The following is a 17560-nucleotide window of genomic DNA, read 5'->3' on the forward strand; positions in this document are numbered from 1 at the left end:
ATCGCTTCTCGGCCTTTTGGCTAAGATCAAAGGGTAGTATCTGTTCTTATCAGCTTAATATCTGATACGTTCCCCATTGGGGGACCTCGATATTAAACTGATTTTTGGACACAGATGAGTTGTCAGGGGCTTGCTCCGCTCTCGTCACGGGTTGGCCCGGTATTGCAGTACCTCCGGGATCGGCCCACTTAACCAAAACCAATAATAAACTACTGAACGTTACAGGCAGCGCGCCGAGCGTTGAGTCAGGCAGGAACAGCGGTTTCCTCCGGACACGTGGTAATCCGCTTGCGGGCAGCCGATGAGACAAACACGCACCGTTGATTCGCTCGTGTGACCGACCGTTGTAGCAGGTAGGCACTCCTATCGCGTATCGCGTTCGTTCATAAAAAATCACGTAACGAAATATCGAGTATTGTGTGAAAGTTTTCTGCAGAAAATGTTTGGCAGTACAATGTGACCGAAGCAATAGAGAAATACGTTCTTCCGCGCCCGAGGCTGCGTTAGGTAAGGATCCGGAGTGTGTTCCGGCATTCTTGTGTAATACACTGTTTTAGACTGACGAAAGTTGGAACGAAGTATTTTCGCAAATTTGCTGGTTGGTTAAAACTGTAGGATAGTCAATTTCAGCGCGGTCTTGTGCAGTGGGGAAAAAAACGGGGCGAACCTCACTTGTCCGTTATAGCGCCAATAACCGAGCTCTTATACGTACGTACGACGGAAGCTCGGATTGAACCCGCCTTGGTGATGAACGCGTATACTTACCACTGCGCTAACCAGACAGTCACTGTCAAGTAAAGTAATGAGTACACTGACCCTATATGCATGCATTTTTACAATCGGTGCACTACACGAATATAAATGGATATAATGACTTACCACGCCTCATAATTGATGACAACGGCTCAAAACGACTGATTATCTCTCATAAGCAACTGATCACGCCTTATTATGACTGAAAACGCCGCATAATGACTGATCATGCCTCATAATAAATGACAACGCCTCATAACGACTGACCACGTACTATAGCGAATGACAGAGCCTAATAATGACTGACAACGTGTTATAGCGACTGACAACGCCTAATACTGGTTGACAACGTGTAATAAAGACTGACAACGCCGAATAATGACTGACAACATTTTATAGCGACTGACAATGTCTAATAATGGCTGACCACGTATTATAGCGACTGACAATGCCTTTTAATGACTGACCACGTTTTATAGCGACTGACAACGCATAATAATAGCTGACATCGTGTCATAGCAATTGACAACGCTTAATAATGACTGAACACGTATTAAAGCGACTGACAACGCCTAATAATGACTGACCACGTATTATAGCGATTGACAACGCCTAAAATTGGCTGACAACGTGTCAAAGCGACTGACGACGCCTCATAATGGCTGACAACGCCTCATAACGATTGATAACGTTTTAGAGCGACTGAAAACGCCTTATAATGGCTGACAACGTCTCACGATGAATGGCAACGCTTCATAACGACTGTCAACGCTAATAATTGCATTTTGAAATTTATGAGGTCCTTCCGCGCCCGAGGATGCGTTATGTAAGGCCCCGGAGCGTGTCCCAGCATTCATTTGTAATTCACTGTTTATAGTGACGAAAGTTGGAACGAACTTTGAAGTATTATCTGAAAGTTATTACTGAAAGATACTCAATTTTGGCGCGGTATTGTGCGGTGTGGGCAAAACCCGTGGGAAACCTCACTTGTCCGCTATGGCGACCACCTACAAAGCTAACATACGTACGTACGCCGGAAGCTGGGATTGGACCCGCCTTGGTGGTGAGCGCGTATAGCAACCACTGAGCTAAATAATAATGGCTGACAGCGCAGTGCTCCAGCTAGGCCTAAATCGAAGGGCGCCGCGTCCCTGCCCTCCCGAACCTCCGCCCTGCCCCCCGAACCTCCGCCCTGTCCCCCCCCCCAAAAAAAAAAAAAAAAATTTTTTTTTTTTTACATATGATAATTCATAAATCTCTTATTACATTGTAATTAGTTTAATCCTCATTGTAGACATTATATTTGAATAGTTTAATAATAATGGAAATAATAAAATTATTTATAACATATAAATTAACATGCAATAGGAAGCATTCCAGAAACACCCGCGTGCTCGAACGTGTCCTTTTTACAAAATACTGCTCGTCAAAAGTGCCCTTTTGACAAAATACTGCGCGTCGAAAGTGCCCTTTTGACAAAAAAGCCCCCCTGCCCTTTTGAAATCCGAGCTGGAGCACTGCAGCGTGTTATAGCGCCATAACGACTGTCGACGCTTCATAATTACTGACAACGCCTGATAATAACTGACCACGTCTGATAGCGACTGATCACGCCTTATAATGACTGAAAACCGCTTTATTATGACTTACCACACTTCAATTAGTGTTTGGTAATAGTTGTTGATTTATTTTCAAACAAGGTTATGTTTTTAATGGTACGGACTATTGCTGTTTGATCCTGTAGGGAATGCTATCAAACAGTTCTGCATTATCAAGACACGTATGAAATAAAGTTAAGAAACATAAAGACCCGCGTCATGCAAAAATGCGTCTGTGATTGAACCCTGATCGCCTTGATGAGAAGCGCGTGTACCAATAACTGCGCTTAAAGGACATGCATATGCTTAGCCTTGTTTTCACAGAGCGAAGCTCGTTTTTTTTTTTCTCTTTCAAATGCATTGTGCTTGATGCAGAACTTAATTTATGATTGGCATTTCGTGACAGGTAAGATATACCTATATCAGGGTCGTGTTGTGGAAAAAACGTGCTTAATGCATATGCACAGTTTTAATGCACATGCAAATCTTGGACGACACTTAGCGCACATGCATTTAGACCGGTTTTCCCATCACGCGATTCATATATTGTGCAGGTGATTCTCGAAAAGCGAAAAAGGTTCGCCGAACGGTTTCCATTTGTGAATCTTGGCCTTATTTTCTACAGTTCGGCCGTTAGTTATGGACGAAGTTATCAGTGTGCACTTTGAAACAGCAACCGACATTGTTTGATGTTAAAATCATTGATAATACACTGATCGATACACTGGACGAACATTTTCGGTACACTCTGGGAAAACAGAAAACCTACTTTGGGTCCAACTGCAAAAAAATGACCGGCCAGGCAGCCTCAAACTGTATGCGGAGCTCAGCCTTAATAGTGACCAGTCAGGCAGTCTCAATCTGTACGCGGAGCTCAGCCTTCGGCTTCGGTCAATATACAATTTGGGGCTGCTTGGCTGGTCAAGATTATATCGGATGTCATTCTTACGCAGTAATCGCCTAGTTCCCGATTCCCTACAGGGCACTCATAATGGAACGGCCAACGTGTAAGGCATTTTTCCTGTCATGTCTTTACACCAGAGTGTGCAAGGCTAGTACTAGTATCAGGTAAAAGATTAATGTCTTATTCCGAACGTTGTAATGACAAATATGTGTCGTGCAACTTTGAAGAAAATTGCCATAATGCTAGAGCCCTCGTGGTTTCGGCAGTGACATTTCGACAAAAACACAATACTTCAATAAACGCGCCCCAAACGTCATCTTTCAACGAATCCTCCAATGACAGCACAAATGTTGCAGAACAAGCATACAGTTAAAAAAAACTCAAAAGGAAAGGGGCGATCGCGATATGGCTTTCCGTACAAGAGAAAGAGACCTCTTGATAAATAGGCACTACTTTTCACAATAATCACGTGCTGAAGGAGATATGTGTGTGTGTGTGTGTGTGTGTGTGTGTGTGTGTGTGTGTGTGTCTGTGTTTTTTACCAAAATTTACATACTAAACGCACATACATTTACTTATGCACATGCACATTATGAATCCATTCAGTTACCAATAATTAAACAGGCAACGCGTACTCATGTTGGAACTACTTTCCATAATTGCTTTCCTTTTGCTTAAACTTCCACTTCCACTTTCATTTCTAATTTCAATTTCATTCGGATCTCTGCCGGGTACCAAACAAAACACAGGCAATCCAATCCATACATAATGCATTGGAATATCAGTCATATGTTCGTTTTGACAACTGACGACAGAAATGATTCGATTTACGATGTGAATCTAAATGACGTTTTAGTGCAGATTCGTTCATACGACACAAAGACACTATTTTGTTTAACGGATCATTTCGGCTTAGAGGGATGTCCATTCATGTAAAATATCGAATATTATATATATTGTTAAACAACTGGTAGCATGATGAGTTGCAGATAATTGGTCAGCTCAACTCAACAGTGAAAAATGCTCATACTATCACTTTAACTCAAACTTGCCTAAAAGCGATCAGAAATTCCTACAGATATTTGAAACATCCTCTAAAATAAAGCGTTAACAGATTACATGAGAGACGTTTCTGAACTTAAAGCAAACAACAGATGGCAATGATTCCCAGTCAGCTGGGAACAATGACTCAGTCGTGGATATCAGGTACAGTGTCACTATAATCAGATATGTTGAATCCCAGTAAAGTCTAGTATATTTGCATTTGTTTGCCAACAAACTATTGCCAAGATTTCTATGTATAAATCTTTAATGCAAACTCCTGAGGCGCATAATTAGAGCACACAACGTCTCCCACGTTTCTCACTACGGCCAATCAACTGATGCAGGCAAGCGCAAGCCACTCGTATTCTACTAGAGTCCTCACAACAAACATGTCTTTCCAATATCATGAGCACACAGGAAATAATTTTAAACTTTCTAACAACTGAGCACCTGTGTATAGTTTTCACCCCTTAACCAATAGGCACCAGCACAAACTCTGCTATTGAGAAGGAGTGCTGTATCAGAGGAAGAAAGGGTTTCCCGGACTCGCATACAGTGTGAAAGAGTTCTTTCAGTATGATGGTTGCAGTTTCAGTTTATTTGCAAAATCAGCAAATACATGCTGTAGGTCACACATACTAAGCAAACATAAAAAAGACGACCATAGTGTTCGAAAAAATCATAAGCACAAACTCCCCTCGTAGTTGTAGCATTCGCTACTCTGCGGGAACCAGGCAATTCGTGACGGGAACCAGACTGGATGATTATCTTGTGGGTGATTTCTTCCACTTGCGGCAACGGCGCGTTTTCCCGCATTCTATACATAGATGGTGACGTCACTACGTTATTGTCACGACCGGTGTGTACACAATGGTTTTCCCGGGGTTTCTCGTGAAAAGAGAGTATTCAACAACAACAAGCATGGCGCCCATCATGAATATTGACGATTGCACAATGAATTTATCGCAAATTAGCAGTCTGACTAGCGTTGTATCAATGTTTAACGCACACCAACTTGTAAAATTAACATTTCGGGGCATACTTCTGCACGAAATACTTGGTGCGGTAACACAAAAATGTGAAAATTTCAAAAATCTGAGCCCAGGAAATTGAGGATTTTCCAAAGTCTTTTTTTTCAAATTCAAAAGTTGACGAAAGCCCAGTAATTTCTCTCATCCGCCGGCCTGATCAAGTGTGAGTGGGACAATCACCGTTACTACATCGAGCCCATCGCCTTCGACATGCAGCTAGTCTAGAGATACTGCATCGACGTTAAGGCTAACTCCTCAATCACTGAGGTACACAGGGTAATACACTTTTAAACAAGATTGTTATAATATGACAGCACTCCCATCCATGAGACGACAACGCTTTCACTACAGTAGCAGTAATAGATTATACTATATACCATAGCCCGTGTTTCTCGTTATTATCGCTGGCCTGAACAATGTAAACAAACGAGTTCCGCCAAGCGGATAAATTGCATTAGATTTAAAATTAAGGTACATACTTTGCTGTTATATATCTTACATAAGGGTGGAACAATTTAACTATGAAAAAGGACACACAATATGTGAAAACGGGAGGTCCGTACCTGTAGCAAAACCCCAGTCGCTTGGCTAGAGATACGGATCCGTACCTCTAAACCCAGATTCTAGAGGTACGGATCCGTACCTGTAGCCACTTCCTAAATTTTAATACAGTTCCCCATCTCTTGACTTCAGCTGCTGCTGATTTATCTGTAAAAGCCATTATCCAAGATATCTGGGGGGTACCTTTATTCAAGCCTTGTAACTGCTTACAATGCTTTCATGCTCGCATCACATTGTGAATACATGCCAGAAGTGTTCAGGTCCAAATCAGGTCATTCCATAAAAAATGTTGGGACATTGGCCAAAAAATGGGAAACCTAACACAACCAATCATGCAACCTTTGTTGTAGTCAGTAATAAGTATATGGCTAACAAAAACTTATATTTTTGGCCAATATTGGCGATAAATGTGTTTTAAGAATTCCATGAACACAAACGTTCTCGGAACTTCTCCATTTTCTGAAGTAAACACACATGTACACCATATGGCTGACTCCATAAAGTGAAATGTGGGTCATCACTCATGCCTCTATTTGACATCCAATCGGGACATAGATGTCTTGTCTGGCATCTATGTCATTGTGGTAACGTGGGGGGTGGGCTATTGCACGGATGATGATGTTATTTTAGTGTGTGACAATTGCTGTACCTTGAACTCTGCAGGGCCCTCTTGTTTATTATTATTGTTAAATATATGCGTGCATCTTAAGATCAAAATATGAAGGTTTGTATTAAATACAATAATTGAAATCATCAAAAATGACGAACATTAATCAGTGCTCCAACTAGGATTTGAATAGGGCAGGGGGCTTTTTTGTCAAAATGTCACTTTCGACGCGCAGTATTTTGTCAAAAAGGCACTTTCGAGTACGCAAGCGTTTCTGGAATGCTTCTTGATGCATGTTAAGTAATATGTTATTAATAATTGTTAGAATATATATTATTAAATATTATTATTATTAAACCATTCAAATATCATGTCTACAATGAGGAATACGTTTATTACAATGTAATAAGAGATTAATTAATTATCATATTTTTTTTTATCTTTTTTAAAGGGCGGAGGTTTGAAATGTCAGGGTGGAGCGCCCTTCAATTAAGGCCTAGCTGGAGCACTGTTAATATAATCATGCAAAATACGTTGTTACGTCTGTATGTTGTTTTTGAAATTTTGCTAATTTTTGGGTATGTTTGCATGTTAATCATCAGTGTTTATGCTTTATTATCTTTTCATTTATTTTGCAGTTGAGTTAGCACATCTGACAAGATTGACCTTGACACATAACAAGATCACCAGTAAGTTGTTTCCAAATTTTAACGATTCATCTTGTAATAACGTGTTTGAAGAATTTTAGGCAACCAGTGATCAGATGTAAGAAAATGTTCACCTGTTACTTTCCTATTTAAGGTTATAATTCAGTGATCGAAATTAACACAAGCCTGGGCCCTTGCTACACTTTGGGGGATAAGGGCCGGGTCCTTAGAGGGGGGAATTTCCCATTTTTTAGCGAAAAGGGGTAATTTTAGAAGATCTTTTAACCAACCATTCAACACATAAAATTGCTATATTTTAATGTAATTTACATTAATATACATGTAATCAAAGGTTTATAGCACGATACCAGCTGGCAAATAGGTATAAAAGTTTTTTAAAAAATATCGAGGGGGTAATTTTTAGCTGAAATGGGAAAAAAGTAAACTATTTTAAGGGGGGAATGGGGCCGAATTTCGGCCCCAAAAATGGCCAAACCAGGGCCCTGCAAGCTGCAAGCCCATCTCAGGTAAATTTTGATTAGCTCAGATTCAAAGTTTAATACATATAGGCTTGTAAAATGGCATTTAATAGTACAAGAATTTGGGCTACCATGGTTGAATTGCTAAATTTTATGACTGATTAACCCATCCAATACTTTATTTGCCTTTCCTTGGGAAAATGGGCTTACTGCATGTAAATTAAGTGTTGTTCATGTTTAGCATATGCAGTCAGCCCAGGCTGATCAGCGAGGACACTTTTTGGTATTGTGTTGTTTGAAATAAGTTTCTTCTAAACAAAAATCTTGTATAGGTGAAAAGTCTGCACAGCCTAATATGGTACAACACTTGTCTTTACAGCCATGCATTAACTCTTTCAGTGCTGGAATCGAATTTTGAAGGCCTTTGCAAACAGTTTGGATCCAGATGAGACGCCACAGAACGTGGCGTCTCATCAGGATCCAAACTGTTTGCTATTCTGATAGTATTCTTTGAAAAAAAATCGAAGAAAATGCTTATTTTAGAAATTCTGCAGACGACATTTTAGCAGACGACAAATTTCCCAGCATGCAAAGGATTAAGTCTCAGTTCCCCAGAGGGAGATCCATATGACGCCACATGTTAGGAAAGGCAAACTATGAATGTTGATTATGATACGTCTACAGCGATTTTTTTCCTTCTGTATAAAGTACCTGTAAAAGGCACTTTCCCAATTGAAGAAAAACTACAAAGTTCCTTCTGCAAATTTCTAAAATGGAAGGACTATTTCATCAAATATTGTTCAAAAGTGCATTATCTGCAAGTGAACAAAAAAAGGAGCACTGAAACTGGACATTTAAAGCCAAAGTGCATGTAAACGAATATTTAAATTGGTTGGTGCAATTAAAAGACTAATTATTCTTGATCTGAAGATTTCACACACAATTGTTCCAACTATCAGGGGTTTTCGCGCAAATTTTTCTTGATTTGGTACCAGTACCAGTACTTTTCCCAACGGGGATAGAAATAGAAGGTCTATCATTGTTACTATTTTATACCATTGACGTGATTGCAGATATACCATCGTCACTGACCAACTTGTACAATCTGGAGTTCCTGAACTGTTTCAACAATCATATCAAGGTATAGTGTATTTTTTGTTCAATATCGGGGTCGGTATCTGGCCCCATGCCCAATGGAAAAAAGTATATATTTTCCCCAAACAAATTCCCAATTGATGGTTTCCAAAATATAAAAATAAAAATTCTGCAAGTTAAACTTTATTAGATTTAATATTAAAAACACTTGAATTCTCATTTTGAAAATCATTTGTTAGCAAAATAACATCACGATTTTTCCCAATCCACTGGTCACCTGGCCCGATTCCCTGAATGGTGAAAAAAAAACACTGTCAAGGTAAAGCACCAATGAAATAAAGATTTTGAAACTGAGATAATAAGCAGTGGAAGAATACACAAGAACTCCAAAATTAATTTTTGTGGATTTAGTGGTTTGTGACCGATCCATGACTTTAAGACAAATACATAAGAAAAATAATAAAGCAGATTTTTTGTTATAATTTTTGTTCAAAAATACACAAATTTATGTGTTCACGAAAAAGACAATTTTGAAATTTACATAAGGGAAATATATTGATCATAATTGTAAATTATGTTAATTTGTAGAGGCTTTAAAGTGCTATTAAACTTGAACTTTACGTAAGATCTTAAAAAAGACACGATCCTAGTGTTGATGCTGTTTTGAATACACGTTTGAAGAGAAATTTAAAGCAATATAAAATAAAGAATATAAAGAAATATAAAATATAAAGCAGAATAGTTTTAATCGTTGCTCAAATTTATGGTATGTTTTGAAATAAACCTAATAGCAACATACTTGCATTGCAAAAAATACTGTAATTTTAGTGTTGTTTTGTTGAATATTTTGATGTTTTGGGTTACAGGAAATACATCCAAATATCAGCAGCATGACAAAATTGAAGACCTTAAATCTGGGGTAAGCATAATCAATGATTTTTATTTTATTCTTTCATGTGAGTAATAGGTAAACATCAGTGATTTAAAATTGGTATTTCACTGTTTCAAACATTGAAAAACATGATATATGACAGGGGATTTCTGCTATGTAAAAAAGGCAGTAAAACAGACCAGATCTCAAAGCAAACAGACCAAATCCCAAACCAAAATTGTAACAAAAATTCCTTATTTCCAAAAAATAAAAAAAATTACCTGAAGTGTCTGCTGACTTATTATTATTAGACTCTATATCTCAATTTTATTTTTTCCACATCCTACAAAATATAAAACTATTTTATTTAAATGGACAGGAAGAGACCTGTTGTGTCAATATTTGTTGATAAAAAAATTCCCAATTTGGTCATTTTTGTCGATAAAAAATTCCTTAATTTGCCACTTTTATCGATAACAAATCCCAATTTGACTTTACTCCTTTTCCCAAAATGGCTAGAAAACCCCTGTATGAAAATGATGATTTTAATTGTTTTACTGTTACAACTTTTCTCTGGTGTGACAGATCTAGCCCTTTGTTAACCAAACTTTTTATTTGAATTGAATGTCCATCTCACTTGACGATGAATGTTAAGTTTCAAAGTTACTTGTGATATGCAATGAAGAGACTTAGATTTGATGTCGGAATGTCAACACAGACATTAAACAAAATTTAAGTATTCAATACATTGTAAATCATGTTTCACATGATATTTTACCTGATGTTTTACATTAACAAATAAACCACTTCAGCATGAATCGCTTGTGCACATTGCCCCGAGGGTTTGGTGCGTTTCCTGTCTTAGAAGTGTTGTATCTGACATACAATTATCTCAACGAGACAAGTCTGCCACAGAACTTCTTTCAACTTGGTTAGTTTCCAGATAATGCTGGCAACTTCCGCTTATAATGGATTTTTGTTCAGTAGAGTTTCCTTGAAATCATAACAGAGATTTTTATGCCACCGAAAGAGGGCATATAGTGATCGCTCTGTTTGTACAATTGTCCGTCACACTTTGCGTTTAGGTTTCGAAAAATGCTCATAACTTCTCTATGTCACTTCAGATGTAACATTCATATTTGGTGTGCATGTGTATATGGACAAGGACTTTCCATATGCACACAAATTTTGACCCCCTTGACCTTGAACTTAGGATCCGCGTTTAGGTTTCGAAAAATGCGTTTAGGTTTTGAAAAATGCTTATAACTTCTATCAATGCGTTTATCGGGGGCATATGTCATCCTATGGAGACAGCTCTTGTTTTGATTCTTTATAAAGTACCGGACCACTGCACTTTCCCAATTAGAAACAATCTACAAGTTTACCAATTGCTGTCCAAAAGATTCCAAATTGAATGTTTCAAACAAAAATTATTATTGTTTTTTGGTTACATTTAATGTGACAGTTAGTCAGTTTCCCTTTGCAGCTGTATGGCTAGAACCTTAGTATAATTATATAACATAATATTGACAACTTGACAATGCTAAGTTATCAATTTAAAAGTATTTGGGAGCAAACAAATCATATACACCAATTTCCAAATTGGAAGACTTTGAGATGGGAATTTTCCAAATTTTAGGGTTTTCGCACACATTTTTCAATTGGGCTGGTACTGGTACTTTTCCTAATTGGGCAAAAAAATCGGTGGAAACAATCTTTAAGAGCGGAACGGTGGTCCCTGTTCCGCCTGATCTGCTAATTGGTTATCTGGGACGACTTAATGCACATTTGTTAAGCCGCATTTTCTCAGAGCGATGTTCCATTAACCCTTTACCACTTAGAAACGAAATTTTAAACATTTGTAGTCCCTTACAAAGTTAAATTTGAATTGAAAGGCCTTTCTAACTAGGTTTAAGTTTTAAAGGCTTCATTTCCAAGTTACTCGCAGGCTGTTTCGGATTTATGCTGTTTGCACATGGCCATTTTCACTGTGCTTCTGAATGGGAAAGGGTTAAAACTTAAATGAACTAAAATGAAAGTTTTACAGCTGGCAAATGTCAATCTTGATATAAAGTTATAGGAGGGTTCCAGGAGCATGAGCTCTTCAAAATACAGACAGTACTGGCAACAAACTCAAGTCTGCCTCAATTAGCAATAAGGGTTTCATTGCAATTGAGTAAATATAAATAGGTTCAAAATATCAGAACAAATGACAATTGTAACTGTTATTATGCCCCCCTTCGAAGAAGAGGGGGTATATTGTTTTGCACATGTCGGTCGGTGGGTCCGTCAACCAGATGATTTCCGGTTGATAACTCAAGAACGCCTAGGATCATGAAACTTCATAGGTACATTGATCATGAGCGGCAGATGACCACTATTGATTTTCAGGTCACTAGGTCAAAGGTCAAGGTCACTGACTCGAAATAGTAAAATGGTGTCCGGATGATAACTCAAGAATGCTTACGCCTAGGATCATGAAACTTCATAGGTACATTAATCAAGGTCACAGTGACACGAAACAGTTAAATGGTTTCCGGATGATAACTCAAGAATGCTTACGCCTAGGATCATGAAACTTCATAGGTACATTTATCATGACTGGCAGATGACCCCTATTGATTTTCAGGTCACTAGGTCAAAGGTCAAGGTCACAGTGACTCGAAACAGTAAAATGGTTTCCGGATGAAAACTCAAGAATGCTTACGCCTATGATCATGAAACTTCATAGGTACATTGATCATGACTTGCAGATGACCCCTATTGATTTTCAGGTCAAAGGTCAAGGTCACAGTGACTCGAAACAGTAAAATGGTTTCCGGATGATAACTCAAGAATGCTTACGCCTAAGATCATGAAACTTCATAGGAACATTGATCATGACTTGCAGATGACCCCTATTGATTTTCGGGTCAAAGGTCAAGGTCACATTGACTCGAAACAGTAAAATGGTTTCCGGATGATAACTCAAGAATGCTTACGCCTAGGATCATGAAACTTCATAGGAACATTGATCATGACTGGCAGATGACCCCTATTGATTGTCAGGTCACTAGGTCAAAGGTCAAGGTCAAAGTGACTCGAAACAGTAAAATGGTTTCCGGATGATAACTCAAGAATGCTTACGGCTAGGATCATGAAACTTCACAGGTACATTGATCATGACTGGCAGATGATCCCTATTAATTTTCAGGTCACTCGGTCAAAGGTCAAGTTCACAGTGACTCGAAACAGTAAAATGGTTTCCTGATGATAACTCAAGAATAATTAGGCCTAGGATCATGAGACTTCATATGTACATTGATCAAGACTGGCAGATGACCCCTATTGATTTTCAGGTCATTAGGTCAAAGGTCAAGGTCACAGTGACACAAAACGTATTCACACAATGGCTGCCACTACAACTGACAGCCCATATGGAGGGCATGCATATTTATGCCCCCTTCGAAGAAGAGGGGGTATATTGCTTTGCACATGTTGGTCGGTCTGTCTGTCGGTCGGTCGGTCGGTCCGTCCACCAGGTGGTTTCCGGATGATAACTCAAGAACGCTTGGGGCTAGGATCATGAAACTTTATAGGAACATTGATCATAACTCGCAGATGACCCCTATTGATTTTGAGGTCACTAGGTCAAAAGTCAAGGTCACGGTGAACCGAAATAGTAAAATGGTTTCCGGATGATAACTCAAGAACCCTTATGCCTAGGATCATGAAACTTGATAGGTAGATTGATCATGACTCGCAGATGACCCCTATTGATTTTCAGGTCACTAGGTCAATGGTCAAGGTCACGGTTACCCGAAATAGTAACATGGTTTCGGGATGATAACTCAAGAACGCTTATGCCTAGAATCATGAAACTTCATAGGTAGATTGACCATGACTCGCAGATGACCCCTATGGATTTTCAAGTCACTAGGTCAAAGGTTAAGGTCACGGTGACCCGAAATAGTAAAATAGTTTCCGGATTATAACTCAATAACGCTTAGGCCTAGGATCATGAAACTTGATAGGTAGATTTATCATGACTTGCAGATGACCCCTAGAGATTTTCAGGTCACTAGGTCAAAGGTCAAGGTCACGGTGACCCGAAATAGTAAAATGGTTTCCGGATGATAACTCAAGAACGCTTATGCCTAGGATCATGAAACTTCATAGGTACATTGATCATGACTCGCAGATGACCCCTATTGATTTTCAGGTCACTAGGTCAAAGGTCAAGGTCACAGTGACAAAAAACATATTCACACAATGGCTGTCACTACAACTGAGAGCCCATATGGAGGGCATGCATGTTTTACAAACAGCCCTTGTTTACAAACTCGCTTGTTTTTACTAAAGTATAGTCAAATATCATTATAATAACGAGGAAAAATAAAAAGTAATAAAAGGTACCCTGCCCTGGGGAGAGAACCTGAGAACTCAAGAACCAAAATCTAAAGAGCTACCAATACACCAATCAGGCTTTTGACTTTGGATGATGGTTTAGCCCTTTACCACTAAGATACGTATTTGCATGCATTTGTAGTCCCTTAGAAAGTTCAGAGGTGTGATTTTTCCGCGGATCCGCGGATTTCCCCGGATCGGGTTGTCCTGGATGTCACTTCTGAGATTTGCGTAAATTCGTTTTAAAAAATGTGGGGGAGAGAGGCTACCACCGATTCCGCGGACGTATTTCATAAGCGTCCAGAAATATCCGCGGCCCGCGAAATCTCTCCGCATTTTACACTGGTAGATTCTGCCTAAGCATTTTTAAAACGAGCCATATAATTGGCTGTCTTTTCCCAATCTTCCAATTAAAATCGTGTTCTTAAAATGCGCTCTGTGATTTGTTTGCAAATGGCGCCGTTGTGAAGAGAAAATTAAGATTATTGAAATAACAAATAGCAATCGAATAAACGACTGACATCACCTAGTCTGATAGGAATAAAATGAAATGTGTTTGTCAAAAAAAAGACTACGTTTTAGATACAAGCAACACATATTTTGTCAAGAAATGTGCCCACTAAATTTGTGTCACGGAAACCGGTGTTTGCAAATTGGAGTGTAGTCTACTCGCGAAGTAAAACAATTTAGAGATTATCGTTCGAACATGGAAATAGACAAACATGATTTGATTTTTATATGTCAGCGGGTCTGTGTATACTCAGATTCATATGCATATTCTGCTTTATTATGTTTGTCACGCTGTTCAGTTAACAGAAATAGCTTTGAACTGAGTGAAGATGCAGCGATTTTCCTCCTTCTTTATAAAGTACCGGTAAACGGTACTTTCCCAATCGAATGAAAATTCCCAAATTCCCAATCAGCATCTGAAAAAATCCCAATCGGCGTCCGAATTTTTCTCAAAACGATCGAAAGTTTTGTAACAAAACCCAACTTTCGGCGAGCGAACAAAGAAAATCGTATAGTTGTGTGTAACCACGCGCTCGATTAGTTTCGGTTTTATTCTTCAGCGCGTGCGATCAATAGAGTCGTTACTGTTTACGGTGCTTTTGTCAGGCAGCCAGCGTACTGTTTTACGTCAGTTTGTAACCTTGCCTCTGTGGAAAGTGTGTTCAGTCTAATGAACAATCTTTGCACGACCATTCGGAACCGTCTATAACAGGACACATTGACAGCACTAATGATGCTGTGCAGAGAGGGATGCCAGCAACTGATAGATGATCAAACATCAAAGATTGTTGAAATTTTCAAAAAAATGAAAGACAGAGACATTGCTTTATAAGAGATTAAAACAACTAGTAATTGATTTTGTGTGTTCTTAATAATATTCTGTTATTTATATCAAATTTATTACTTAATGTTCATTAAGGCATGTCTGCAAATGATTATTTTAATGGGTATGTTTAATTTAAGTATGAACTGCATGATGTATTCAATAAGACCCAAACTTCATGGCGCGATTTTCCCAATTTAAGGATTTCACGACTCGATTTTTCCCAATTTTGAGGTTTTCACGACTCAATTTTTCCCAATTGAACCGGTACGGGTACTTTTCCCAATTGGACAAGGAAAATCGCTGAGATGTGAAATGCAAGATATTCAAAGGTAAACAAATTAAATATATTAATTTAACTCAGTTAATACATCATTAACACCAGAAGAACACTCAAGTGTGTTTGTTTATATTGAGTCTATTAACTGTCATTCAATACATTGAAAAACTGCTGCTATTGATCACAATAAATACTTACTTAACTGTTTACTTTGCATCCTCAGTATGTTAAATGTGAAGTTTAAAAGGTTTTTATAAAGAAATATTGTTATGAAGTTCAAAAAGTTGTTTATTTTAATGTCTGTTTTTATGTTTGTCATTGCGTTATGCGCGCCATTCGTGTAGTCAAAATAAGTCAACAGAGATTTCCTCCCCTCTGACTTTGCCTCAATTACATTCCTGAATTTATATTTAATTTAATACCTTTATTACTAGATTCAAGTTTTTGAGACTTCATTTCCAAACCTTAGATACGAGTTACTCGCAGGCTGTTCTTGTTTTGTGCTGTTTGCACAAAGCCAGTTTCACGTTGCTTTTGAATTTGTAAGATAGTTTAAACGGTATATTGGGAATACACAATTTTGCTAAATAATTCATGAAAGCGTTACAAATGCTTTATTATTTTTCCATTTCTGATTAATGAATATCAGTTTTAACAAATATTTACTTTTGTACATTTTTCTTAGTAAGGAGTGTAATTTTGCTAAAACAAGGCATAAAGTATTTTTTAATCAATTGTCACTTGACCAAACTGTGAACAAGTTCTTTAATGCTGAAGACAGATAACTATATATGACCTACTTGATTCAAATATCCAGTTTAGGCGGAAAGTTTAGCCCCTGGGATGGCACATGCATTAAGTCTGGTTGTCCCATAGGGAGACTCGAATCATCAGGTTTTACATACACAACAAATTATCAGCTGTTTACAAAGCAAGAAAGTGATTACCTTTCATCTGGTATTAATATTCTCTCTATCTCTCGACTTTACTCGCTGTAGAATTTCCAGGCGGGACACAAAATAACAACTTCTGCTAAGAAAATTTGTAGCGAGTAAGTTCGAGATATAGAGCGAATATTAATACGAAATAAACGCTAATCACTTTCTTGCTGTTGTGGCTGGAAAGTGAGTGGCATTTAAATATATATATATATATGTAATAAAGGGTTGAAACAGCGAAAAATACCTGTCTTGGCATGGACGTTGCCATCTTGACTATCACGTGATAAGCCCTCAGTGTTAATATGATTTAAAGTTTGTCAAAATGCTCGTATCCCATTTTCAGATTCTCTACGTGCTCTTTATTTGGGTGACAATGACTTTGAGACCTTGCCACCCAAGATCGGCAGACTGAAGAATCTCCAAATTGTAAGTGTGCCTTAAGTGTTGTTCAAGCCGAAGAATCTCCAAATTGTAAGTGTGCCTTAAGTGTTGTCCAAGCCGAAGAATCTCCAAATTGTAAGTGTGCCTTAAGTGTTGTCCAAGCCCATGAATCTCCACATTGTAAGTGTGCCTTAAGTGTTGTTCAAGCCGAAGAATCTCCAAATTGTAAGTGTGCCTTAAGTGTTGTCCAAGCCGAAGAATCTCCACATTGTAAGTGTGCCTTAAGTGTTGTCCAAGCCCATGAATCTCCAAATTGAAAGTGTGCCTTAAGTGTTGTCCAAGCCCATGAATCTCCAAATTGTAAGTGTGCCTTAAGTGTTGTCCAAGCCGAAGAATCTCCAAATTGTAAGTGTGCTTTAAGTGTTGTCCAAGCCGAAGAATCTCCAGATTGTAAATGTGCCTTAAGTGTTGTCCAAGCCGAAGAATTTCCAGATTGTAAGTGTGCCTTAAGTGTTGTCCAAGCCGAAGAATCTCCAAATTGTAAGTGTGCCTTAAGTGTTGTCCAAGCCGAAGAATCTCCACATTGTAAGTGTGCCTTAAGTGTTGTCCAAGCCCATGAATCTCCAAATTGTAAGTGTGCCTTAAGTGT

At 38.4% G+C, this 17560-nt stretch overlaps 1 long non-coding RNA gene and 1 other non-coding gene across 3 annotated transcripts; both read left to right on the plus strand.

Moving 5' to 3' along the window:
- On the plus strand, window positions 1-193 carry LOC127861311 (U2 spliceosomal RNA). The gene has a single exon (XR_008040165.1). It is a non-coding gene; the product is annotated as a U2 spliceosomal RNA (small nuclear RNA).
- Window positions 194-5202: 5009 nt separating this feature from the next.
- On the plus strand, window positions 5203-17344 carry LOC127859831 (uncharacterized). Of its 2 annotated transcripts, XR_008039472.1 has the most exons (6): window positions 5203-5606; window positions 7137-7187; window positions 8698-8765; window positions 9586-9638; window positions 10403-10521; window positions 16874-17344. It is a non-coding gene; the product is annotated as an uncharacterized LOC127859831 (long non-coding RNA). The 2 variants fall into 2 exon arrangements; XR_008039473.1 differs by lacking the exon at window positions 8698-8765.
- The last annotated feature ends 216 nt before the right edge of the window (window positions 17345-17560 follow it).

Source organism: Dreissena polymorpha, chromosome 15, assembly GCF_020536995.1.
Source record: "Dreissena polymorpha isolate Duluth1 chromosome 15, UMN_Dpol_1.0, whole genome shotgun sequence".
NCBI lineage: Eukaryota > Metazoa > Mollusca > Bivalvia > Myida > Dreissenidae > Dreissena > Dreissena polymorpha.